General features: G+C 35.6%; 1 protein-coding gene across 2 annotated transcripts in view; it reads right to left on the bottom strand.

Moving 5' to 3' along the window:
• The window catches only part of WASL (WASP like actin nucleation promoting factor), a 68,389-nt gene that overhangs the window by 40,376 nt on the left and 824 nt on the right, over positions 1–27,189 (bottom strand). Inside the window, exon 1 of one of the 2 annotated variants that reach the window (XM_055307304.1) lies at positions 4,880–4,964. The exons of the other annotated variant lie outside the window; for it this stretch is intronic. The gene's annotated coding sequence lies outside the window, so the exon portion shown is untranslated. Of the gene's footprint in view, positions 1–4,879; positions 4,965–27,189 lie in introns of those variants that run through there. 2 annotated transcript variants of the gene reach the window in all.

The following is a 27,189-nucleotide window of genomic DNA, read 5'->3' as shown; positions in this document are numbered from 1 at the left end:
TGGAACTGTGATTGGGGGGGCAGGTGCAAACGAAAGTGAGGTTGAGTAAAAAGATTTATTACACAGACATGATCCTCATAATATGGGGCGTGCAGACATTAATAACTATTACAAATGCTAAAGGAAAAATTCAATATGTAGGAAAAATATAAAACTTACCCAGCCTGGGAAGGCTTCCCCAAAGTGACAATTTATCTGGAGAATGAAACTGAATGAGTCAGGTGAGCAAAGGAATGAAGAGAAGAGGAGAGGAAACAGCATTCTTTGCAGACATATCAACAAAACGCTACCCATGGGAAAGTGCTAAAGGAGTTTGGGGAGCTGAGAAAGAGAAGAGTGGCATGGAATGAAGTTAAAGATTTCATACTAAAGTAACATCAAACACAGTTCAATTCTGTGGTTTAGAGATAAACAGCTACGTGTAGTTTGGAAACCCTGTCCAGAGATGTGGTATAGTGGTTTATCATTCCTCTAATGTCTTTTGATTCCTCTTAGTATCCCAGTTCTGGTATACTCTTCTCCCCCAATGACCCTGGGTCTGTCCATATGACTTGCTTTGACTAACAGGACCTCTGCAAATCTTGAAAGAAGATTGAAAACTACCTGTATCATGTAGGAAAAACTACCTGTATCATCTAGGAACTGCTGCACTAAAATCTTGAAGTGCAAGACCATATGAAGAGCAAGGCCCCTTGCCTTTGCTGAGGCCAGTTCCTATTAGATCTGCAAGCTGAATGCCACTGCATGAGCGAGCACAGGTGACAAACTAACCATCCTGCCAATCCACAGAATCATAAAACATAAATCAATACTGCTTTAAGTCACAGTCTTTAGACGGTTTCTTTGCAGCTATATGTAGGAGATTATTTTTAATATAATAACCTAGAATAAATGGTGCTAGCTCCTTCCTCCCATTCATTTATACTGGACTTGTGTTTAACATTACCAGTAAAGTCACCAAAATTTTTTATCTAAAAATCACAAAAGTTTTAGAGCTCACTATCAACGTACTTTCTTTTTTGGAATCATTTTTAAAATGCATTTTATATCCAAAAGCCTTACTAAAAACTAGGTACTGTACAAGAGACTAGGCTCACTCACTAAACCACTCATAGCCACACGTCAATCTCATATGGTGCCTGTGATTTAAAATCATGTATCAGAAAATTGTAAATTATGTGGCAAAGACCTTTAGCATTACCTATCATCAAAATTATAGATGCTAAAACCACAAATTGCAAGGTTTACCTACTCTTGATTTTCTACTTGAAGGATAACCATACATAGATAAAGGTGAGAGTGATACTGATCTCATTACAGACTGATTTATGTTTGCAAACAGGTGAGAACATTGTGCTAAAAGGGCAGCAAATAGGTATTGGCTTGCTCTCCTCTGCCTCTCCCCTCCCTGCAGGATAAGCAGACCTGCTTTCAAAAGTTTTTCTTCCTTCCTCTTGTCTCCTCTTCCCTTTGTATGCCTCTCTCTTACAGTCAGCAAAACCTATGGTGAAATCTGAAGTGTTCAGTTTTCAGGGAACGAAGATGGAGGTGGGAAGGAGGATCCCTAGGATTATGACCTCAGCTGACCGAAGTTTAACATTTACCAGCCAAGACCCATGCCCTGATAACAATGTTTGAGTGTATAAATTATAAATTATAAACTATATAAAGTATATTATACATAAAATGTTTCAGAAAAAATATATTTATAAAATAGTATATATTTTATGTATACAAAAGTATATTTATTATATAATACAAAATATACAAAATTTATATATTATACACACACACACACACACACACATATATTTTATTCTGCTACCACTTTTCCTGTGCAAATAAATAACAGTTTGGGAAGAGAGGGGAAGAGAAGGTAGGTACTTAACTGCTGGATTTCCATGTTCCTGAACCCAACACCATTTCTCCATAACTTTTTTTATTTTTATTTATTTATGATAGTCACACACACACACACACACACACACACAGAGAGAGAGGGGGGGGCAGAGACATAGGCAGAGGGAGAAGCAGGCTCCATGCACCGGGAGCCCAACATGGGATTTGATCCCGGGTCTCCAGGATCACGCCCTGGGCCAAAGGCAGGCACTAAACCGCTGCGCCACCCAGGGATCCCCATTTCTCCATAACTTTATCCAGAATATAATCCAATCCCCTCATTTTATAGAAGAGGTTAATTTATTTGCCAAAGGTCATCTTAGCTCTGGATGAATTTCACTATCAGATGCTCATTTTATATTCCCTATACACTACTCACTGGTTCATCCCAGGTCCTAATTTGTTATACTTTTGCCCTATCCCATTTAAATGATTATCAAAAAACTATATATCCTTATTATAATTTTATTCCTCTACTGATCCCATTTGGCTTACTTTATTTGGGAGGAGCATAAGCGAGGGTTAGTGGTGGTGGAAAACAGAGGTTTGCTAGTATATAAGAAAGGATCTTTATGAAAAGAAAAACTTCAAACAGATGTAAGTTATATGTCCTGGGACAAAGGTAGATTTACCATGAAGTCAATTAGTTTAAGTTTCAGGGTCGTTTACTTGGAAGAGCCCCTTACAAGGTTTGGCTCATTCTCCTTTAGGGAGCACATGAGGTAGCAGTAACCCCAACCTCACGCTTAAGGGCTTCTCTCTAGCTATCCTTGAAGGTGATCCTGGTAATTCCATCAAAGATGCATTACATCAACATCTGTCCCTCTTGGACCACAAAATGCATCCAGACCCAAACTTTAACCCCAAGGAAAGGGTCTGAATGAGTACTGTCTGGCTCCCTGCTGGAGGTGGCATACTAAGACCAAACTTCAGGAACACTTCTGGGGATGGGGGAGTAGTCCAGTCAATTGAGATTAAAAACAAAACAAAACAAAACAAAGAAAAACAAAAAACTGGAGTTTTCCCCAGGCAAGAAGCACCCTCTCAATAAAGTGAAGGAAATTAAAGATGTACCACCACCAGTAACTGCTTTCAGGAGATTTCCTTCAGCTTCACAACTACCAACATTTTCATCAAACACACTACAGCAGGAGTCTTTTTCTGTAAAGTGCCACATAGTTAATATTTTAGGCATCATGGGCTATTTGATCTCTTCTACCTCTGCCCTATGCTGTGTGCAAAAGCAGCCATAGATAATTTGGAGATGCATATGTTCTAATAAAACTTCATTTTCAAACACAAGCAGGCTGGATTTAGTTAACAGGCTATACTTTACCAACCTCTGTTTAAGAGGAAAGGTTCTCTCTTAGAAAACATAAAATTGTCATGTAAAGAGGTGTTCAATGAATATGAAGCCAAAATAGGAAAAAATATCAAGAAGGTGTATCAGGGTGCATGGGTGGCTCAGTCAACTGCCTTCAGCTCAGGTCCTGATCCCAGGGTCCTGAGATTAAGACCCACATTGGGGTCCCTGCCACTCAGGGAGTTTGCTTCTCTTCTGCCCCTCCCCCCACTCATTCTCTCACTCTCTCAAATAAAATAAAATCTTCCAAAAAAGGGAAGGCGTATCAGTCAATTAATAATAACAGAAATAAGTTATAATAATAATAAACTATTTTTCTGGATTTTGTGATGTTTATGGTATTTTTTTGTTGTGATCTTTTCTCATAGTAAGTAAGCCTTCATTTTTATATTTAATTTTGGATTCTCTTTTTTTAAAGAGAACCTCTCCAAATTGTCTAAGGTTCAGGCCACAAAACCTGGATCAGCCTTACTTGGCATAAGAAAAATCATGCATCAATTGCAGCAACAGGATTCTATATCTTGAAAAAACAAATTATCTAAGTTAGTATATTCCTTTTGCCTAACCAAACTTAATATAGTAACCTTTTAACATATAATGACCTTATCCATATAAGAAAACTGTGGCCAAGCAACTTTAAAAAACCCACTCAATAAAAAACATATGAAAGGTCAATGGGTGTGTGTGTGTGTGTGTGTGTGTGTGGATGGGTTGCAAGTCTTTTATAGTCAACCTTCTATCCAAAGTAGAAATCCTTCATCTAATATTCTTAATAGATGATGAAATAACATTTGCTTGAAAGCTTGCTGTAATGGAGAGCTCACAACTCAAGGGGAAAAACTCTTATTGTTGAGCAACTCAGAGAAAATTAATACTGAGCCTAAACCTGTTTTCCTGGCAATTTCTACTCATAGGTATTCAATTTTTCATCATTCATTTAAATATCTGTTGAACAGTTGCTAGGCACAGGGCTAGTTACTTTGGCTACAATGCTGCAAAACTGGAGATGTAAACTGTTCCCCACTAATTAAAGCATACTTATATCTGTGTAGTGGTAGTAACACGTTCACTTCCATAAAGATCCCCAGTAACCCAACTTCTCAGGTCATCTCTTTTTCAGTAAGAATTTATTTTGATCATTCCTCATTTGATCTGACTTACGGATTCTTTATCAGTCTGGTAAAATAAAATACTTACATGTGGCCTGAACAATGCAGAATATTCACAAAATGATGTAGGAAATAAATTGTTCCCAGTCACAAAAAGAAATGCATGTGCAGCCTCATTCTCCTATATTACACTGTATACTGAAAACAGATGGGACCTTCTATCTCTAAATCATTCTCTCTCTCACCTCCTTATCTTCATTTCAATTCTGTGCTCACAAAAACAAAACTCTCTCTCATTTTACCTAATTCTGCCCACTTTTCAAACCTCAGTTCAGATGTCACCTATATTCCCTTCCCTGACTCTCTCAAAAAAGTGTTACAACTTAACCAACTTAATATATTATTTATGAGAATAAGCAACACGAGCTTGCCTCACAAGACACTTTAGTTAGTTTCAGTCATCAAAAATCAGAAGGAGGAAGCACTTTTTCCTTTCACTGGGCCTTACCAAGAAGATTCTTTTCAAAAGTCAGTGGACTGGTTAGGTAATTAGGGCCTCTCAAATTACACCAATGGTCAGGCTCAACATTTTTTAGTGGACAGGAAATGCTAAAGAATAAAATGAAATACAGAATTAAAAAGTCTATAAAAAGTAAACATGCTGAAAAACTTAGAGTTCATTTAAAAAAATTACAGAGAACATAGTCAATATTGTATAACATTGTATAGTATCTACACTTTTGGTGGTGAGCATATGTTGTACACACCTGAAACTAACAATGTTGTATGTCAACTATACATCAACATACATACATACATACTTGGAATAGGAAAATTATGATCTCTGATGTAGCTGGTACAAGAGTTTTCCTATTAGTATGCACAAGTACTAATAACAATTCTCTAAAAGGAAGTCCATTTGAATGCTTCCTGGACCATCTGCCATACATCCTCTGCAATAAAGCCTACATACTCAGAAAATAAAGGCAAGCAATCTCGCTTATGCGAAACAGTAACAAATCTACAAAATACTGAGATAGAGGACCTAATCATTAGCAGGGATGAGAAATATTACATAATCAAAGATAATATAACATACAGAGTGAAAGAGCTACAACTGACCAGCAATAACCCTAAAAAACTTAAGTCTTAACCACAGTCAAAATGAATAAATTCCTAAGATGCAGCATGATATGACAATTTGCATCCTACAATAATGATATATTTCCTTTGGAGCAAGGAAACATAGCATGGAAAAATATATGGTACCCAAAACATTCACAGAGATAACCTAGTTTATCATACAGAAGTTAAACTAAGTTCAGAAATGTGCTTGGTCTATTTAACTAAACTATGGCAAAGGTACATACTTTAGAAAGTCTTCCATCAAAATCACTGGAATACTTCAAATCTTACATTTATTAATTAAGATCTTCAGAACCTAAGTATTATCCAAAATCATTCAGGCAACTGGAATTTCTAAGTCATCAAGAAAAATAACCACTCAACTCATTAAATTCAGCTATACACTGAGATACAACACAGCAGCTAAAAAAAGAAAAAAGAAAGAAAAAAAGAATGAAGATGCTCTAAGTAATGATAAAGAAAGATCCTCAAGTTACACTGCTGTGAGAAGAAGGTAAGCTATAAAATGAAAGGTATAGTATGTTAACATTTCTGGATGACAACAGGAGCAAAAATCAATAATTGCCTCAGTATGCATAAAACTGGAAAGGGACACAGTTGCTAGATGTTTTGTGTATGCATAGGTGTTCTGTCAGGGAAGCTTCCTAGGCAAATGCAAGATAGGTTGGAAAAAAAAACTTTGCTTTCATACATTTTGATTTTAAAGCATGTGACTCTTTTAGCTTTTCAAAAAACTAAATATTCATTTGAAAATACACAAAAGAAAGAAAAAGACCTACTTAAGTCATATCATGGCATAAATGTGGAGGGAAAAAGGATCCTTGAATTTCTAGTAGCTTTAAAAAGCCTTCCCCTTAAAAATGAAAAATGAACATTGCTGAATATAACACACTGCATTAACATAACCTACTATCATATCTGAATGCATAAAGTAATAAAAAAGCAAACTTTGGCTACTATAAAGAGATAGCCTATGTCTGTAATGAAGGCCAAAGTCTATGATTTCTTTCAAAAACTTTCCCTTAGAGTTTTCTGAACTCTTAAACATGATTAATCAAGACAAGCAAGTTTAAATAAAATTCAATTGGCTTTGTCTTCCCTACTTGTTCCTCTATAGGCAGTAACTCATAATTATCCAAGTTTTTAAAGTCAAAGGATGTGTGTACATATTACATATTATATATATAGTATACATTATATATTATATACATACACACATTTAATTTGCTTGACTTTTGTTAAGTACAATCAAGGTGGGGGAAGGACATACAAAGAGAAGGTTTATCGGAGAGTAAAGTGATAGCTTAAATTCAACATACAACCTAACTAAGGACTTTAAATTCAATACTTGAGGCTCTCTCATACATTATGTTTAAGAATTAGAAGAGAAAAAAATGAAAGGCAAGAACCTTTCTAAAGTTGTTTTTAAGATTTACATGTTATGGTAACCAGGAAAGGGGATATAGGTGATATGGTTCAATATAAATATTGAATCACTATGTTGTACCCTGAAACTAATAGGATATTGTATTTCAATTATTCTTCAGTTTAAAAATTTACACTTTACTAGCAATTTCAGACTTATAGTGTAAAACATTAATAACAATCTAATCAATAATTTGAAAAACCATTTATTTAGTAAACTAGGTTTTAAATAGTTCCTCAGAAAGCTCAATGTTGCTAGTTTCAAAAGGCATTTTTAACTCAAAATGCATGAACCAATATTTCTAACTCTAGTTATTACTGAAACTGAATGAACACGCCTAACTAGATGTTTGATTGCAACTACCACAAAGGAGAAGGAAGCAGACTATATTTTTTAAAAAAGGTTGATCATGCTATTTTTTCTTTCAAAAGATCTCTACCATTAGTAAACCATAAACTTGGGGGGCAGGGGAAAATGTTAGGATTTTATATAATTCTACTAATATTACACTAAGTGCTACAAAAGCAAAAACTAATGATTTTCTCTCTAAATGGAATGGGTGGCTTGGATCCCATGTAAATATAATAAATATATTTAGTGCTTAAATTATTTGGGAATTAATTAACTTTGAACCAAATAGATTTTACAATGTTACTATCCTCTCCAGGTGAGTGCCTTTTCTAGGTGACTAGGCAGGAGATAGAAGGGTGCTATTTAGGTTCTAGACTCCTTTCTGTTTAATGGAGCTACACTGATAAGGAGGTCAATAGCCACATATAGCTATTTAAAGTTGAAGATTCAGTTCCTTGGTCATACTAGCCACATTTCAAATGCTCAATAGCCATGGGTGGCTACTTATTAAATGGCATAGAATATGTCCACTATCATAAAAAGCTTCATTGGACAGTACTACTCTGGAAAATCCTAGGGAAGAGATTTTATATAAATACTTTCTTAGAATAAGACATGGAATTTATAAAGTCAAGGGTAGAACAGAGTTGGGATCATCAGACAAGGAATATTCATATTAAAAAGAATTAGTAAAATCCTATTTAGTCACAAAATGTCTAGCTAATTTAGGACTAAGTTTGAATAGGGCATTAAATTCAATTTAACAGATATTTATTATATCTGAAAATAGAAAAACAATTAAAGGTTGGTCTCTGTCTTTGCTAAATTAATAACCTAGTTAGGGAGATATGTTTAAAAAAATAACAAAGTATGCTATCAAATAAAAATGTACCAAATGAAAATATACCCAAATGAAAGCAGAAACAAAGTGCTCTGGGAAGGCTGAGAAGCAAACCCTGAGTTCTCACTGGGGACAAGGTGAAGTAGAGAATCAGAGATGTCCCAGGGAATAATATGAAGACTAAAGAAAGCACAGACTCTGGGATAGATCCCATCACTTACTTGCTAACTGTTTTTAGGTGATTATGTACTTCTCCCTATCCATTTCCTGATCAGCAAAATGAGAATAATATTACTAACTTGAAGTTAGTTGAGAGAAGTTCCACCAACTCCTGCTATTGTTCTCACAACTTCCCAGCCTCTTGCTGTTCCCTAAGTTTTATTCAATTCTGTTCCAGGTTCCAAGGGATCTCTGATAGCCAATAAACTCCTTTTTGCTTAAGCCAGCCAGAATTAGTTTCTGTTATTTGTACCAAAGAACCTTAACAATAAACTTGTTAAATTTTTATTTGTTTATATATATAAATTTTTAAGATTTTATTTATTTATTCATGAGAGATGAGGGGGGGAGAGGGAGAGGGAGAGAGAGAGGGAGAGGGAGAGAAGCAGAAACACAGGCAGAGGGAGAAGCAGGAGCCTGATGTGGGACTCGAGCCGGGGCCTCCAGGATCAGGCCCTGGGCTGAAGGTGGCGCTAAACCACTGAGCCACCTGGGCCGCCCAAACTTGTTAAATTTTTATAATAAATACATTCTCATACCTCTGAGTTTTAATGGAAATCAATGAGAAAGGACACTTTTTCCACTGTGTGTATATGCACAATTGTATAAATGGGGACCTGAAATTTATACCTTCCTTTGGCCTCAAGTATTTGAAAAGCCTAAGAGGACTTCTGCCTTTATTTTATTCTCCATATATTTTTGTCAATTATCTTTTAGTGTATAGATTCATGCTCAAAAAACATAGTAGATTCCTATTTGATAAGAATAAGGTCCAACTGTTTGGCAAGGATTCAAGCTCTTTCTTAACCTGAGGCAATTAAAAACTTTACCTTCATCTCCTGCTATTAACCCAATATTTATCAGACAGCAACCAAATAATGTGCAGATGCCCATATTACCATATTTATCATCTTAACATCTTAATGATGTTTGTTTACTCTGCTCTATTATCTAAAACTTTTCAAATTCCATATACCTAGTTCAAATATCCAAGTTTTTCCCCTACTTCCTCAAATACTTCTCCCTCTGCATATCCCAGTGTTTCATTTACACATCCAATGAAGCACATTTCATTGAATGACTTGTGATAGGTTGCTACATAGGATCTGCTTCACCAATACACCATACATCCTCTGAAACCAAAGGACACATGTACATAATCTCCAATTATGTACACTTAGCCCCAGCACAGTATTTTAAGTGCATTTTGCACTCATTCATTAGCTCAATTAAATTGTCTTTTTTAGAATATTATTGCTAATTATAAAAATTATTTTAAATACTTTATCAGAAGCCACATGCAGAAGAATGAAACTAGACCATTCTTACACCATACACCAAGATAAACTCAAAATGGATGAAAGATCTAAATGTGAGACAAGAACCCATCAAAATCCTAGAGAACACAGGAAACACCCTTTTTGAACTTGGCCACAGCAACTTCTTGTAAGATACATCTATGAAGGCAAGGGAAACAAAGCAAAAAGAAACTATTGGGACTTAAGATAAAAAGCTTCTGCACAGCAAAAGAAACAGTCAACAAAACTAAAAGACAACCTATAGAATGGGAGAAGATATTTGCAAATGACCTATCAGATAAAGGGCTAGTATCCAAGATCTATAAAGCACTTATTAAACTCAACAGCAAAGAAACAAACAATCCAATCATGAAATGGGCAAAAGACATGAACAGAAATTTCACAGAGGAAGACATAGACATGGCCAACAAGCACATGAGAAAATGTTCTGCATCACTTGCCATTAGGGAAATACAAATCAAAACCACAATGAGATACCACCTCACACCAGTGAGAATGGGGAAAATTAACAAGACAGGAAACAACAAATGTTGGAGAGGATGTGGAGAAAGGGGAACCCTCTTGCACTATTGGTGGGAATGTGAACTGGTACAGCCACTCTGGAAAACTGTGTGGAGGTTCCTCAAAGAGTTAAAAATAGACCTGCCCTATGACCCAGCAGTTGCACTGCTGGGGATTTACCCCAAAAATATAGATGCAGTAAAACTCCGGGACACCTGCACTCCAATGTTTATAACATCAATGTCCATAATAGCCAAACTGTGGAAAGAGCCCCGATGTCCTTCAACAGATGAATGGATCAAGATGTGGTCTATATATACAATGGAATATTAGCCATTAGAAACGACGAATACCCATTATTTGCTTCAACGTGGATAGAACTGGAGGGTATTATGCTGAGTGAAGTCAATCAGAGAAGGACAAACATTATACGGTTCTCATTTATTTGGGGAATATAAAAATCAGTGAAAGGGAATAAAGGGGAAAGGAGAGAAAATGAGTGAAAATATCAGTGAGGGGGACAGAACAAGAGAGACTCCTAACTCTGGGAAATGAACAAGGGGTCGTGGAAAGGGAGGTGGGTGGGGGGTTTTTGGGTGACAGGCACTGAGGGGGGCACTTGAAGAGATGAGCATGTGGGTGTTAGGCTGTATGTTGGCAAATTGAACTCCAATAAAAAATATACAAAAAATACCTTTGTCGGAAAGGTAGAAATTGCTAATCTGTAGTATTTACATTATCTTTAGAACAACAAGTTCTCTTCTTGGCATTTCAATTAGTCATAAATATGAAATGGTGAAAACTCTAAGTTAATGCATCCCCATTCCTAGTATTTTAAAGCCACAAACCACAGGAATTTGCTTCCATATCAAACTCCATTCATATAGAGAGGCAAGTCTCATTCTTCATCACTGACTTGACTTAGAACCTTTTACATAATGCCAATATAACAATTATTATTATTATTATTATAGCTTTATCAAAGTCTTAAAATCAGGTATGGTGCACCTGGTTTTGAGATTCTTTTTTCAAGATTGTTTTGGCTATTCTAGGTCCTCCGAATGTCTATCTAACTTTAAAAAAGTGTTTTAACGTTTCCTTCTGGGATTTTGATTGGGATTGATTGGGATTTGATTGGGATTTTGATTGGGATTGTGTTAGATCTATTGCCCAATTTGGTGAGAGTGGGTATTGTAACAATATTGAGTTTTCCAACCCAAAAATGGACCTCTAAAGAGAAAAAAAAAGATCAAATGATCATCTCATCTCTTTCTGCACTCCATATAAAACAATTAGAGATTAAAAAATTAGAAATGAAACCTAAATATAAAAAAATTAGAACTAGAAGAAGCATTTATCATTGCAACCTTGGCATAGGCAAAGACTTCTTAGAATACAAAAAACATTTTCTGGAAAAGAAAAATAAATTATAAATTAGACCTTATCAAAACAAAAAAATTCAACCCATCAATAGACATCACTTAAGAAATAATTAGGCAAGCCACAGACTGGGAGAAAATATTTGAAGTAGATAAACGACCTTGTGTCCAAAATATATGAAGTCATTAATAACAGATAACTCACTAAATATATGAATAAGGTTTGAAAAGCTACATAAAAAACAAAGATACTTAAATGGATAATAAACACATGAAAGGTTGTTCAACATCATTACCTGTCAGGAAAATGCAAATAAAAGCCACTCTGAGACACTAATTCACACCTACTAGAATGGCTAAAATCAAAAAGACTGACCATACCAAATGTTGGAGAAGACATGGAACTAGAAGTCCCATATGTTGCTGGTCGACATGCAAAACAGCATTAGCCACTTAGAGAACTATCTGTTTGTTATAAAATATGTCTTCCTACAATAATGTAATTCTTCTCCTAGGTATTTACCCCAAAGAAATAAAAAAAAAAAAAAAAAAAACTTGTGAGACATAAAAATACTTGTGCCAGAACATTCACAGAAGCCTTATTTTTAATTGTGCCAAACTGGAAACAACTTAAATATCCATAAATAAGAGAATGCATAAACTGTAATACATTCTTCAATGGAACACTACTGAGCAATAAAAACAAATACCTATGCAATAAAACAGAGAAATCTCAAAAACGTGCTGAGTGAAAAAAGTCAAAACAGGCAAAAACTAAGCCATAGTGATAGAAATCAAAAAGGAATTGCTAAGGACTGGGGTAGGGGAGGGTGGGGGGGATGGGTAAAGGAGAGGTTAAGAATTAGAAAGTAATTAGCTGGATAGAGACACAGGGAACTTTATAAGGTGTTAGAGATATTCTTAATCTTAGTTTTTCTGGTGTTCATTACACAAGTGTATCACATGTCAAAATTCATCAATCTTTGTATTTAGGTATATAAAAATTAAGTATACAAAGATTTGTATCTTTGTATTTAATTGTATGTAAATCATACTTCATTTTAAAAGTGAAAAAAATTACCCGTGATGAGTTATTTAAGATTTTATTTATTCATAAGAGACACAGAGAGAGAAAGGCAGAGATACAGGCAGAGGGAAAAGCAGGCTCCCTGCAAGGAGCCAGATGTGGGACTCAATTCCGCATCCTGGGATCACACCCTGAGCCGAAGGCAGAAGCTCAACCACTGAGCAACCCAGGTGTCCCTTGTGATGAGTTTTTAAAACAAACTACCCAACTAATTACTTTTATGTTTGACACAATCTTGTTTGTAAGGTGGCTAGGTAAAGTAAGGGGAAAGTTATTACTTTCCTTCTTACTTGATTTGAAAAACCCATAATATCCTACTCTTACAAGGGAGATACATAAAACTTTGATTGTAAAGCACCTGGGCAGCCTGGGTAGCTCAGTGGTTTAGCACTGCCTTCGGCCCAGGGCATGATCCTGGAGACCCAGGATTGAGTCCCATGTCTGGCTCCTTGCATGGAGCCTGTTTCTCCCTCTGCCTGTGTCTCTACCTCTGTTTCTCATGAATAAATAAATAAAATCTGTAAAGCACCTTGTTATATTTATCTTCTCATTCATTCACTTTCATCCTATTTTTATTTTTCCCCCAAGATTTTATTTAATTTCAAATTAGTTAATATATAGTGCAACATTAGTTTAAGGAGTAGAATCTGTTGATTCATCACTTTACCCAATGCTCATCACCAGCCACCCTCCTTAATGCCCAGCACCCATTTACCCAATCCTCCTTCCCTCCACCTTCAGTTTGTTCTCTATAGTTAAGAGTCTCCTATGGTTTGCCTCCCTCTCTGTTTTCACCTTATTTTATTTTCCTTCCCTTCCCCTATGTTCATCTGTTTTGTTTCTTAAATTCCACATGAGTGAAATCATACGGTATTTGTCTTTCTCTTACTGACTTACTTAGCATAATACACTCTAGCTCCAACCACATCATTGCAAAGGGCAAGGATGCCATTCTTTTTTGATGGCTGTGGAATATTCCATTGTCTATGTATACCATATCTTCTTTATCCATTCATCAGCCAATGGAGATTTGGACTCTTTCCATACTTTACTGTCAATTCATTCACTTTCACTTTAAAATTGAAAAATCTCAGGCAGCCCGGGTGGCTCGGCAGTTTAGCACCACCTTCAGCCTGGGGCGTGATCCTGGAGGCCCGGGATCCAGTCCCACGTCGAGCTCCCTGCGTGGAGCCTGCTTCTCCCTCTGCCTGTGTCTCTGTGTGTCTCTCATGAATAAATAAATAAAATTAAAAATTAAAAATAAAAGAAAATAAAAGAAAAGAAAAATCTCTAATTCTTAGAAAAATCATATCCAGGACTCAGGAAAACCACATTTAAGAAATCGGAATATTTTTGTGGACTTAAATTTAAAAAATTATGCTAATACTTGTTTAATATTATTTAGTATTAATAGTCCCATAGGTACAGTTACATAGGAATTGGGCACTTTCAAGAACTATAAAGAATACAGATTATCATAAAAGGCACAAATTATTGGACAGCGCAATTTGGACATATAAAATCAAATTTTAAATGTGCTTATATCCCTTTAAGCAATTCTATTTCTTCAAAATTACCATAGTAAAATAACAGAACAAGTCTGTGAAGATAGATGGAATATATGTATACACACACAAACGGTAGGGAGAATGTTAGAAGAAATAAGAAGAAAAAAGAAAATTAATTCACTATCTCTAGGAAACTGGTCAATCTTCCATAATGTGTCCGTCCACTGAAAACAGTATACTCACTGACATGAAGACAATGTCAATAAAAAATTAGTATCTATGTTTGTCTGGGGGTGTTTGCCGAGAGTAAGTACGCCTGTTCATTTATCATTCAGTAATTCAAGAAAAATAAAACCCAGAAAGATATACACAAAAACATTCATGAGTTATTCCTGGGTGATGGGGTTCATAGATGATTTCCATTTTTATCATTATTACCTTGTAAATTGCCTAAGTCTGCGCTGTCCAGTAGAAATATAATGTGACATAGGCAATTTCAAATTTTCTAGTAGCCAGTAAGTAAAAAGTAGATGAAATTAATTTTAATAAATTTTATTTGACTGGATAGGTTTCTTAATCATTTCAGCTTATAACCAATATTACAATCTTTCAAAAAATTTATTTAAGTAATCTCTACACCCAACATGGGGCTCAAACTCACAACCCAAAGATCAAGAATCACATGCTCTTCTGAAGATCAAGAATCACATGCTCCCTGACTGAGCCAGCCAAGCACCCCAATATTAAAATCCCAATGAAATATTTTGCATTTTTGCACTAAGTCTTAGAAATCCAGTGTGTATCTCACACTTACTGCATATCTCAATTTGAACTAATAATACTTCAAGTGCTCAACATATGTAGCTAATAGCTACCAGTTACATTATCAGGCAGTGAAGGTCTTAATCTTCGTAATAAATACTGTATTTTTAATGAAAAGGAAAAATCATCTTTTAAGCAGTCACTTGACTGTTCTCAGAAACCTTTTTCCAAAGTCTCTCACCTGAATATTACACAATCTTTTGAGTTACTCAAACTGTTTCTAGCATTCTCTCGGAAAATTCTGTTTTTAAAATTGAACAGGTTGGTCTGAGCTTGTGGAAGAAAGAACTACAATACAAAAATTAAATAAAAATGTATATAGGTGGGTGTATGCATAAAGCCAATTCCCTGATTTCCACATGTTCTAATAGTGAATTCCTGGTGGTCAAATTTAATAAATAGTAACTGATTAGCTATATACTATGAACATTATTTTGAGGTCTTTTAATGTGAGATTTAGATCATTCAGAGTATGTTTAATCAAATAAAGAATTAAAATAACTTCTGCTTCGCAAACCTGAGTTCTCAAAACAAGAAAAGGATCATAATCATTAGATGCATCAAACATAGGCTGGAAAAATTAAGGATTCATTCAGTATATCTTTAAATAAACCTGAGAATTTCTATTGGAGCAATTTTCTCCTATTAAAAGAACTGTATCAAATATCTCCTCAGAAGCCATACAAACAAGAGAGTGGTTTAAATTCTCTAAAATGCTTAAAGAAAAACCCATCAATCTACAATTCCATATCCAGCAAAACTGTTCTCAAAAGTGGATTAGGTACTTTTTAAGATAAACAGAAATTGAGAGACTTTATTCCCACTAGACAAGAAGCCTACTTGGAAGAAATGTTAAAAAATCCTTTAGAGTGAAGCAAGTGGTATGTCAGAAACTTGAATATACTTGAAAGAAAAAAGTGTTAGAGAAGAAATAAATAAAAGTTAAATAAAATCTTTTATTTTTTTCTTATTTTTAATTGCTCTAACGGGTAACAGCAACAATGTATCAGTGATTATGGCTTATAGATCAGTGAAATGAATGACAGCAATGTTATAAGGGATGACATGGAGAACTGGGAGTACTCTGTTATAAGGTACCTTTACTACTCATGAGGCATTATAGTGTTATTTGACAATGGGCTTTGACGGCCTGTAAATGTATATTACACAATACAGGAAAACCACTAAAAATGTTTTTTAGGAAATGCAATTGGTATGTTGAGAGGAAAGAAAATGGAATCATATACTCAATTAAAACCAAACGAAGCATGAGGTGCCTGGGTGGCTCAGTTGGTTAAGCCTCTGACCCTTGGTTTCAGATCAGGTCATGATCAGGCATTGTAAGATTGAGCTTCACGTTGGGGTTGAGCTGAGCCCAGAGTCTGCTTCAGATTCCCTCTCCCTCTCCCTGCTCACACATGCACATTCTCCCTCTCTTGCTAAAATAAATACGTAAATAAAATCTTAAAAAGGGGGGGGGAGGAGAGAAAAAAGAAAGAACAGGGCAACAAATAGAAAATATAGTAGATATTAATCCAATTATATCAGTAATCACTTTAAATGTAAATGGTCTAAATATACCAATAAAAAGATAGTGACTGTCAGAGTGGATTAAAAAATACAGCCAAGTATATGTTGTTTACAAACCCCCCCCCCACATTTTAATTATAAAGACACGGATAATTAAAAGAAAAGCAATAGAGAAAAATATACTATGCTAACAGTAAATGGAAAAAAATAGCTGGAGTAGCTATATTACTCTTGGACAAAGTATGCTTCAGAGCAAGAAAAATTATCAGGAAAAAGAGGGACATTATGATAAGGAGACCATTTCTCCAGGAATATATAGCAATACTTAATATGTTTGCATTTAACAACAATGCATCAAAATACATGAGGCGAAAGCTGATAGAACTGCAACAAGAAATAGATGAATCCACTATTTAAGCTGGAGAGTACAAAACTCTTCAACCAATTATTGACAGATTTAATTAGCAGGCAGAAAATCAGTGAGGACTCCACGCTATTCATCAATCAGCTGGATCTAGTTCACATTTATAGAATACTCCATTTAACAACAGCAAAATTCACATTCTTTTCACATTTACATGGAATAATCACCAACGGAGACCCCATTCTGGGCCATAAAGCACAACTTAAATTTAATAGAAGAGGGGGCACCTGCATGGCTCAGTCAGTTAAGCATCTGCCTTTGGCTCAGGTCGTGATTTCCCAAGTCCTGGGACGGGGCCTAGCATTGCTTTTCCCTCTCCCTCTGCTCTCTTTCTCCCCCCGCTTCCCCCCAACCCCCTGCCACTCAATGCTGTTTCTCAAATAAGTAAATAAAATCTTAAAAAAACTAAATGAAAATATAACTTATCAAAATTTGTGAAATGCAGCAAAAGCAGTGCTTAGAGGCAAATTTATAGCATTGAATGAACATATAAGAAAAAAAAAGGAAACAGTCAAATCAAACCATTAAGATGAACTTTATATACAGCCCAACTGTATTGGAAAATTAGAGGGGTCATTTTCACTTTCGACACTGTATAGTGCAATTGTGTGTGTGTGTGTTTCAAACAATGAGTATAAGTGGGTATTACTTTTGCACTCTAAAACATCTTTAAATGGCTCATAAATATAAAATATTATAAAACTAAAGAATGAGATAACACCTAAAAGTAAATAAAAGAGATCTGCTTTTCAATGGGAAGCCACAATATGTCAAATTCTTCCTAAATTAATCTAAAAAACTCAATGCTATTCCAAATCAAAGCAAATATTTTTTGGTGAGGGACAGAGGTAGGAGGTAAGCTCTTGAAAAAATACAAAGCATAGTCATATAAAAATAGCCAGAAGATATTGAAAAGGAGAGTAATGAGGGACTTAATGGTAATCAAACAGTACTATCATTATAAAGCTACATTCATTAAAAATTCTGAATATAAGCAAAGAAATAAACAAATGAAATAAATTTAAGAGACTGCAGAAATTCATGTAAGTACGTACATCCAGAAATTTAGTAAATAATAAAGGCTGCATTTCAAATAGATCAGAGGAAAAAATTATTCAACAAATGGTATTGGACAACTAGCCATTTGTAAAAATATAAAGCTAGAATTCTACTATACTTATTTTCCAAAGTCATTTCCAGAAAGATCAAAGAAAAGATGTTCAAAATATAACCAAAAAGCAGTAAGAAAATTGAGAAAATATTTTTCCAACTGTAAGCTAGTACAGTATTCAATAAAAACTTGATATAATAAAAAGATTATTATATCTAACTATACAAAACATCAAAGCCCATGCAATGACCAGAAACACCAAATATACTTCTGTCAAAAGATAAATGACTGTCAAAAATCCCTGTAATATACAGTAACTATCCCTAAAAAGTTCTTCAAATCACTAAGAAAAAAACCAACCCAATAGAAAAAAATGGTCTAAAGACAAGAACAATTCACCGAAGAAATATCATAAACAGACATAAAAGGATATTTAACTTCACTAAAAACTATAAATCAAATAAAAATTTTTTGACCAGTAAAACTGTCAAAATGGAAATGATTTTTAAATCCTAGTGTTGAGAATATATGGAGTTTAAAAACAAATGCTTTGGAAGACAATCCAGCAGTACATGTTAATATTTTTAATGTTCACACCCTCTGACTTCACTTCTAAGAATTCACTCTATAGAATTACTTAGAAAGAATACCTAAAAATATATACTTCAATGTTCATTACAGCACTGTTTCTAACAGGCAAAAACTTGGGAGAGTAAAAAATACCTATTGTTGAGGACTGAATTATGTCTCCTTAAAAGATATACTGAAGTTCTAACACCTGTATCTATGAATGGACCTTACTTTGAAAGAGTGTCTTTGTAAACAGAAGGCGAGGTGAAAGGTTAAGGCGAGGTCATTAGGGTTGACATTAATCCAATGACTAGTTTCCTTGTAAGAGAAGACACAGACAAGTAGAGAACACCATGTGATTACATAGGTAGAGCTTAGAGTCATGAATCTATAAATCAAAGAACATCAAGGATTGCCAGCAATGCCAGAAACTAGGAGAGAGGCATGGCACAAATTCTCTCAGTGCCTCTAGAAGGAATCAACCCTGCTGACATCTTGATTTCACGGACTGCTAGCTCTCCAAAGAGAGCAAGAATAAATCTACCTTTCAATAGTTAAAATAAGTTACAAGAAACTAACAAAATAGAGGATGTAGTAATAAAAAGTATGCAACACATATAAATGGAAATCTAAGATACATTAATACAAGTGAAAAAATTAAGTTTCTGAATAGCATGTATTAATACCTTTTTTCAGGTAAATTAAAAAGAACATCTTTCTCCTTCTCCAACTACTCACCGAAATCCACCCTTCTCAAGTGCTGGCCAAGTCAAATATGGGTTAGACTACTTCCCTCTATAATCCTGACCCGTACTGATACCTTCATAGATCAAATTCACATCCAAGGCCTCAATAATCAACATTCTGCAAAGGATTCCAAAAGCTCTACTCCTACAATTCCCGCTATCTAGCCATTACTACCAGCAGTTTCTGCTGCAATCTGGAATTCACACAGCTAACTAAATATTGCCAATTTTTTCTTCACAACATTTCTATAGCCTTGGAATGGCAACTAGATTTCATCCATGTGAACTTGGACTGACTGGCAGTGCCTGCCTGTAGGGATATGCTGAGTACTCAAGACCAGATCTGGACATAGTAGGAAAAAAATGCTATGAGCAATAGGTGGTATCTGCCATGTGCACAAAGACCAAGGATTTACTATACCTCATAACCCTTTTTTTGTTCCAGATGCTGCTATAATTCAGGTTCCTTAGCCAGGCCAGGTCAGCTGAGATAAGGAATATGAAAATGTTTACTAAATTTTAAGCCATTACTGAATTATTTCCATTATGGTTACAATTTCCAGCTTTCCCCATCTCTAGGTCCTTCCTATCTTTATACTTTTTGAATCAAAAATCTTTTTTAAAAAAAAAAAAAAAGAGAGAGAGCAGAAGGGGAGGGACAGAGAGTGAGAGAATTTTTAAGATTTTATTTATTTATTCATGAGAGAGACAGAAAGGCAGAAACACAGAGGGAGAAGCAGGCTCCTCACAGGGATCCAATGGATCATGCCCTGAGCCAAAGGCAGATGTTGAACCACTGAGCCACCCAGCCATCCCAAATCAAAAATCTTTTTGACTCCTTACTACTTAAGGACTGAAACTCAACGTCCTCTAAAATCTGGCCTCAATTTACCCTTCAAACTTATCATTAATTATATTCTTAAGCAAATACCATTCTCATTTCTAGCCAAGCCAGTCTATTTAATATTTCCTACCAGTCTATTTAATATTTCCTAATGCTTCATGCAAATGTTCTACCCTAAACTGACTTACACCTTTCCCTCTATTTGAACTGAGCTGCTTCCTTGTTCCTGACTAAATAAGGGCATGTAAAGTCCTCATGTTCAAGTCCCACAATGATGTATCAAATCCCACTGTGATCTATCTTTCCTCTTTATTATTTAAATCTTTAGTATATACTAGTTTATGAAACATATGTTTTTTTGCATGATTTTTGTCCTCCCCAGCTACTTGGTAAGTAACTAAGGTGTAAAGACTAAATAAATCTTCCTTACTATTTTCACATAATCCAAGATGGTGTTATTCTCAGTAAGTCCTTAATACTTGATCATGACCACATTGCATTAATAAAAACAGAGAAAATCATCTGGGTTTCTAACTAGCTCTGTGCATTACATACAAATCAATCAGCCCCTTTACTACAATGAAAATTTCTTAGGCATTTAAGTATCCCCTAATATTTTATGGCAACAAAAGTATTTGCCATAGTGGAGGGAGAATTTCACTTAAAATTTTTTATCTTGGAACCAAAGACATGATAAACAACTTCACCTCTATTTTAATAATTAAAAATACTAGATAGTTTTTGCTTCTCAACTTGAAAAACATTTCATTGTCCAAAGGTTATGTATGTTTGGCTTATAATTTTGGTCTCATCATTTTTAACAGCATTTTATATTCCTAGATATCTTTCATATTTCCCTTTTCTTTGTAGTTGTCTGGTGCTTCATGAGTACTCTTTTTACACACATTTCTACAGTAATCTTTAGGTCGAGTTAAAAATAAAAATAAGTTTAAGAAATCACTATGGCAGAGAAACCAAGTGGCCAAGGAAACTGAGAAAACAAGTAAAATAACAGAAAGCTATAGTAATTGAAGTTACTACAAATCTTTCATTTGATTCTATTTTCTAAAGGGGACTTTTCTAGATTTGCCTCTTCAATGTTACTCTAAAGCTAATTATTTGGTCTCTTTAAAAAAGGGTCACAATTCCTCTACACATTAACTCCAAAATGAAACTAATATCTAATTAATTTCACTCTCCTATATTGACATTATAGTCAATAATCCTCCATAACCTCCAAGAAGATATGATAAATAAAAACAATATATTTCTGTTATGCTATATTTGCAGATAGAGTTAAATACACCAAGCATCTTCTAATTACTAAATAAAACATAACCACTTAAAAATATTAGATTGTTCAGTTATAAACCAATAAGAGTTACCTTTACAGTTAACCATATGTGTTGCTGTGGACAGACAAGAACGTATGAATTTGTTTTGCTTCCAAAATATTTACAGTGAAAAGTGACTTCTATACTAATATACTGTACTAATGCTGGGTTCTATAAACTTCTAGACAGATTAATTTACAATTAATTATCTCTACCTGCTCTATTATACCTCAACTTTGAATCAGTCTTTAAAATGATCAAGTCAGTTTACTATAACTGTTCAATCTAAGACAAAAACTTCTAAAAAATCTTTTTTTACCTTCTTTCACATGTTTCTCCAAAAACAGCCAGAACACTTTAGAAGTGGCAGGTACTCCAAGTGCTATACATACATTATAGCATTATTCTCTTAAATCCTTGAGTAAGCCCATTTTATAAATCTAGATATTAAGGCTCATACTGGTTAAGAAATTTCCTTATAAACTAGGAATAACAAGAAATAGGATTTAAAACCCAAATCTGAAAAAAAATAAAAAACCCAAATCTGCTACATTCTTCTCAATCTCCTCCTATATTTATAATTTACCCCTTATGACCCACACTTTTATATTCACATTTTTCCTCTGTAGTAGACAAGGTTGTCTTCCCAGCTTTGTATATTCCAAATCTCACAAATATTAATCTTCTCTTTCCATACTCATATCTCACTTCCCTACTCAAATACATTCTCAGCCCTAACTTGCCACCAGTGCTGCTTTAATTCAGGCCTTTATCAAAACAATGATCCATCTAGGCATCTCTCCCTGTAAACCAATTTAAGATTTTAAAACAGAAATAAAGTACCTATTGGACAACTATATTACAACCTATATTAGTTCAGCATCTGACTTAAATCATTTTGTTCTAATAAAGGAAGACTTAAGCCCGGATACAACCTGCGTCAGAAACTGAAGATTTGGGGATCCCTGGGTGGCTCAGCAGTTTAGTGCCTGCCTTCGGCCCAAGGCGTGATCCTGGAGTCCCGCGATCCGGTCGAGTCCCGATTGAGTCCCACATCGGGCTCCCTGCATTGGAGCCTGCTTCTCTCTCTGTCTGTGTCTCTGCCTCTCTCTTTCTCTCTCATGAATAAATAAATATTTAAAAAAAAATTGAAGATTTTAATAACCTGACCAAGCAATGAGAAATGCTAAATGAGCTCCTAAGAAATAAAACAGTTAACAATTAATAAGTATCCAGTGATCTGTATGCTAGATATTATAAAAAATATAGAAAACTCCACAGGCATAAGGTCTAACCTCCCAGAATTATCTATACGGTGAGAAAACAAAAAACAAAAGAATATAAGCAAGTTAAAACAAGTGCTGAGCAATCAAAAGAAATGAAGATTAAAGGTGGTTAATAAAAATGACTTCTTAAGCACCACTAAATCTTGAAACAAAACAGGTGAGCATGGAAAAAAAAAAAAGTAGCAGTCAAGGATACTAACCTCAACCATTTGGACCAAAGATGGATGTAGAGAGCTAGTATGAGATTTTCTTTTTCCTCAAGCCTTAATTTCTTTTTCAGGACTATATATATTTAACTCCACTTGACAAGTTGGCCTATACTCTATAGAAAATTAAGTTAAATCACAGTATATGAAAAAACAACAGAACTACAAAATAAGACCTGATAAATCTTGTTTTTAACTCTTCTTAATCGTCCTAAGAAAATACTACCAGCTAATGAATTACATGAGAACTATTTAAGTACAAAATATATATTTATTACATATAACTTTAATTGAAACCTCAACTTTCACTAAATCTATTTTTTTAAAGATTTATTTATTTACTTATTTATGATAGACATAGAGAGAGAGAGAGAGAGGGTGGGGGGGCAGAGACACAGGAGGAGAGAGAAGCAGGCTCCATGCCGGGAGCCCGACGTGGGACTCGATCATGGGACTCCAGGATCGTGCCCTGGGCCAAAGGAAGGCGCTAAACCGCTGAGCCACCCAGGGATCCCCACTAAATCTATTTTTTATAACTGTGGCAAAATAGGGATCCCTGGGTGGTGCAGCGGTTTGGCGCCTGCCTCTGGCCCAGGGCGCGATCCTGGAGACCCGGGATCGAATCCCACGTCGGGCTCCCGGTGCATGGAGCCTGCTTCTCCCTCTGCCTATGTCTCTGCCTCTCTCTCTCTCTCTCTCTGGGTGACTATCATAAATAAATAAAAAAAAATTAAAAAAAAAAAAAAAAAAAAATAACTGTGGCAAAATAGATTTAAGATTCGTCTCTTCCATGAAACCAATCACCAACCTAGAGTAATATACAAGCATATTTCCATCTAGTAAAGTATGTATGCTTCTGCCTACTTTTTCTGCTGGTGGTTTTACCTTTCTTTGACCTAATTCTCTTCCCTCACCCACTCACTAAACCTAAGGGGAATGAAATCCTGCTAAAGGCTAATTGTCCTGGAATTCCTATCAATAGTGCCTTAATTTAGGCCTTCATATCTTATGTGCACTATTGTGAAATTACTTGATCTCCTTTGTCTCCACTCTTACAACCTCAATCCACCTTCTATAGTGCCTTCATCTTTCTCCAAAACTTTCTAAAAGCTGTATCTGATCTTGCGCACTAACTAGTGCAATACTTCCTCAACTGTATCTCTTATACCTATGAAATATACACCAATATCTTAATGGGTTAGAGAAAGTCTGTACTAAAAAAAAACAAAAAAAAAAACAACCTTTGTTTTAGTTTAACCTTAACTCACAAAATGTACACCTAAGATTGAAGGGAAACATATAAATATTTCAAATGTGTTTCAAGACTACCCTATCAGAAAACAGTAAACTTCAGTTAACTTCATATATGCTAAAGTCTCCTGTTAATAAGCTTGCTAAAAATAGAAATGCCCAAGTTCCAACTCAAACCCACTGAATATTATCTAAGAATTCAGGCTAGCAATATTTGTAATCTCCACAATGTTTCTAATGCATATCTAAGTTTGAGAACCCAAGCAGATACCTCTGTTGCTCCATAACTACTTGTAGGCCCCCAACTTTCCAAGCTATTTCATTCCTCTCATCATAATCTTAAATATTCAGGTATCACCCATCCTAAAACACTTCTCATCCTCTCTCAATCTCCTAAACTTTTGTGAAAAATAGCAACATCCATATATTTACCATAAAGTCCTTCTAATCCACAAAATTAGCCCATAATATCTCTATTTTAGAAATACGAAAACCAATTCTACTATAGGAAGTAAAACAAAAAGAAAAACAAAAGAAAAACTTGTCCTAAGTGACCAAATGAGTTGGAACTCTGGCAGGCTGACTACAAAGCCAAGATGTTTTACATTGTGACATGCAGCCTCTTACACATTACTCTGAAGCACTTACTCATCAGTTTACATATTTGTTTCCCTTTTTAGACCTAGTAAGTTCCTTGAGGGTAGGCATCAACCCTGATTTTGACCTCAACATTTAGTTACTCAATAGTGTTGAGTCAAAGAAGGAATGCAGCTCCTCCAGAACTGGGACTGTAACTATTTGTTTCATTTCTTGAACTCTTAGGGCTCTGAATATACTTCTGTCCTAACAAATTCCGGTCGGACTTGTAAGTGTTATTGCAGATGTTTTTAATGAGATAATGTATTTCACTATAATTTTAAACTACAAAAAGTGGCATAGTCAGCAAAGAAAAAAAGGATTTTTCAAAACAAAATAGTCTTTACTCTCAAGTAACTGGAGACTTCAAATATTAATCTTCACAACAATTTCATACCACAAGAGTGTGGTTTTAAATGCCAAATTCAAAAGGTAAAGGTGATTAATAATAGATGACATAAAGATACTGAGCACTGAATACTGATGGCTTATTCAGCAATCCACTTATGCTAACCAGAAAGCAAGGCTATCTTTCTCACAGTATTCTCTCATTTTTCTGAAACCAGTAAACATTACAGGTAAGCATAGAGCAATTAGTCAGTGTACTAGTGTTTGAATATAATGTCCTTCCTGCCTAAGCTTAATGTGTCTGGTATGTAAAACGTAAAACAACTATTTCCTCTCTGATACAGATCATATAGCAAATGAAACTAAAACAACAAAATTTTAATTTTTTTTTCATTTGCAGATATTGTAACAGTTTAAAGAGCTGGAGATTTTCCTAAATCGAAAATATACAAAAATTAGTGCTGCTTTAAGAATCTCACACACTAATTATATCAAGTTTTGGTGGAAAAAAAAAAACCTGATTATTCCTTTTGCACCACTTTTTGGAATAAATCAATAACAAGTAAGAAAAAAACCCTTCTAAAACAACATGATGTAGTGGAAACTACAGCAGACTAGGCATCCAAAGTCCTGGCTTTCTAGTTCTGGTTACACTACTAAACTGCTGTGTGACTTGGGGTTCACAGGCTCAGTTTTCTCATTTGTTCAAAAGCGAGGGAGGGAGGGGACACGGACACACACGACAGTTGATTGTCTTTAAAACTGTTGCCCAAAATTTTGATTTTAAGCCAGTCCTCTTATTTCATTCTTCTAATCAGTACAATACGAGACACATCTGAATTGAAGGTAATGATTCAATCTCCAAGAGGATACAAAAAGGCTGACTCCTATAAAGTTAACAATTAACCCATCGAGTAACTTTCCAGAAATTGTCTATCCTAACTTCTTAAACAAACAGATAGATGTAGCCTAGTTTGACATATTTAACACTACTAAGAGAAGCTGTAAAATGGTACTGCTCTGTTGACATTTCAGTAGGGGTTTCCTGGTTTCCAGTGGCACATACTATGCAGGTGCTAAGACGCAGAGAGGGGAGACAGGGACCCAAACAGCATTTCAGCAAACTCGACTACAGTTCAACGGAGCCACCGCAGTAAGATGCAGCCAGACGAGGCCTACACCACAGAGCAGAACCTCCCCACCCCCAGAAGTGCCAGCAGCCAATGTAATGAATGCTTCCGTCAACAACACACATTCCCCTTCCCACAGCAGAACTGCTAGCTCCCAACCGGCCATCTGGGGTTGGAACAGGCCGCACAGCACCAACCTAAGAATCACTCTCAGGCCCCAAAAGGCCACGAACTACTAGAGACTGTGGTTCCCCTGCGCATGGTCGTGGGGAGAGCAGCACCTCCTCCCACCAATGAAGGGTTTAAAAAAAAAAAAAAAATCAGTGGGGAGGAGAGCAGAAACCAGGCCTGGTGAGGCTGCTGGAGGGAAAAAAAAAAAAACACAAAAAACACAAAAAACACACACACAAAAAAAAACGCTGTTTCTCTGCAGTGGGGAGCAGCAACATTCCCTGCCCTCATTCTGAACCGATGCAATCGACTTCATTTCCTCCTGGGATCCTAAACGGGGATCAAAAACCCCCATTCTGGCCCGCTCCATTCATATCCGGGCTTCATTCCCCGATCTACCCACTTCTGAAACCTCTGCCATTGTGAAAGAAGGTGGCCTCTCCCCACCCCCAGATCAAGCGGCAGGAGGTGAAACAAGGGCCAGTACAGACGCCCGGTTTTTAAGATCCAGCAGCTCGTGCAGGAATAAAATCTCCTCTTGGCCTGAGAGCAAAGTTTGAGCCAGCAGCAAGGGCGCAGACCTGGGCCCGGCCAGGAGGGGTTCCAGGGCGGGCCTGCGGAGGTGACACTTC

The sequence above is a fragment of the Nyctereutes procyonoides genome, unplaced genomic scaffold, assembly GCF_905146905.1.
Source record: "Nyctereutes procyonoides isolate TBG_1078 unplaced genomic scaffold, NYPRO_anot_genome, whole genome shotgun sequence".
NCBI classification, from domain to species: Eukaryota; Metazoa; Chordata; class Mammalia; order Carnivora; family Canidae; genus Nyctereutes; species Nyctereutes procyonoides.
The sequence above is the reverse complement of the archived record's forward strand: the minus strand, read 5'-3'. Positions and strand labels throughout refer to the sequence as shown.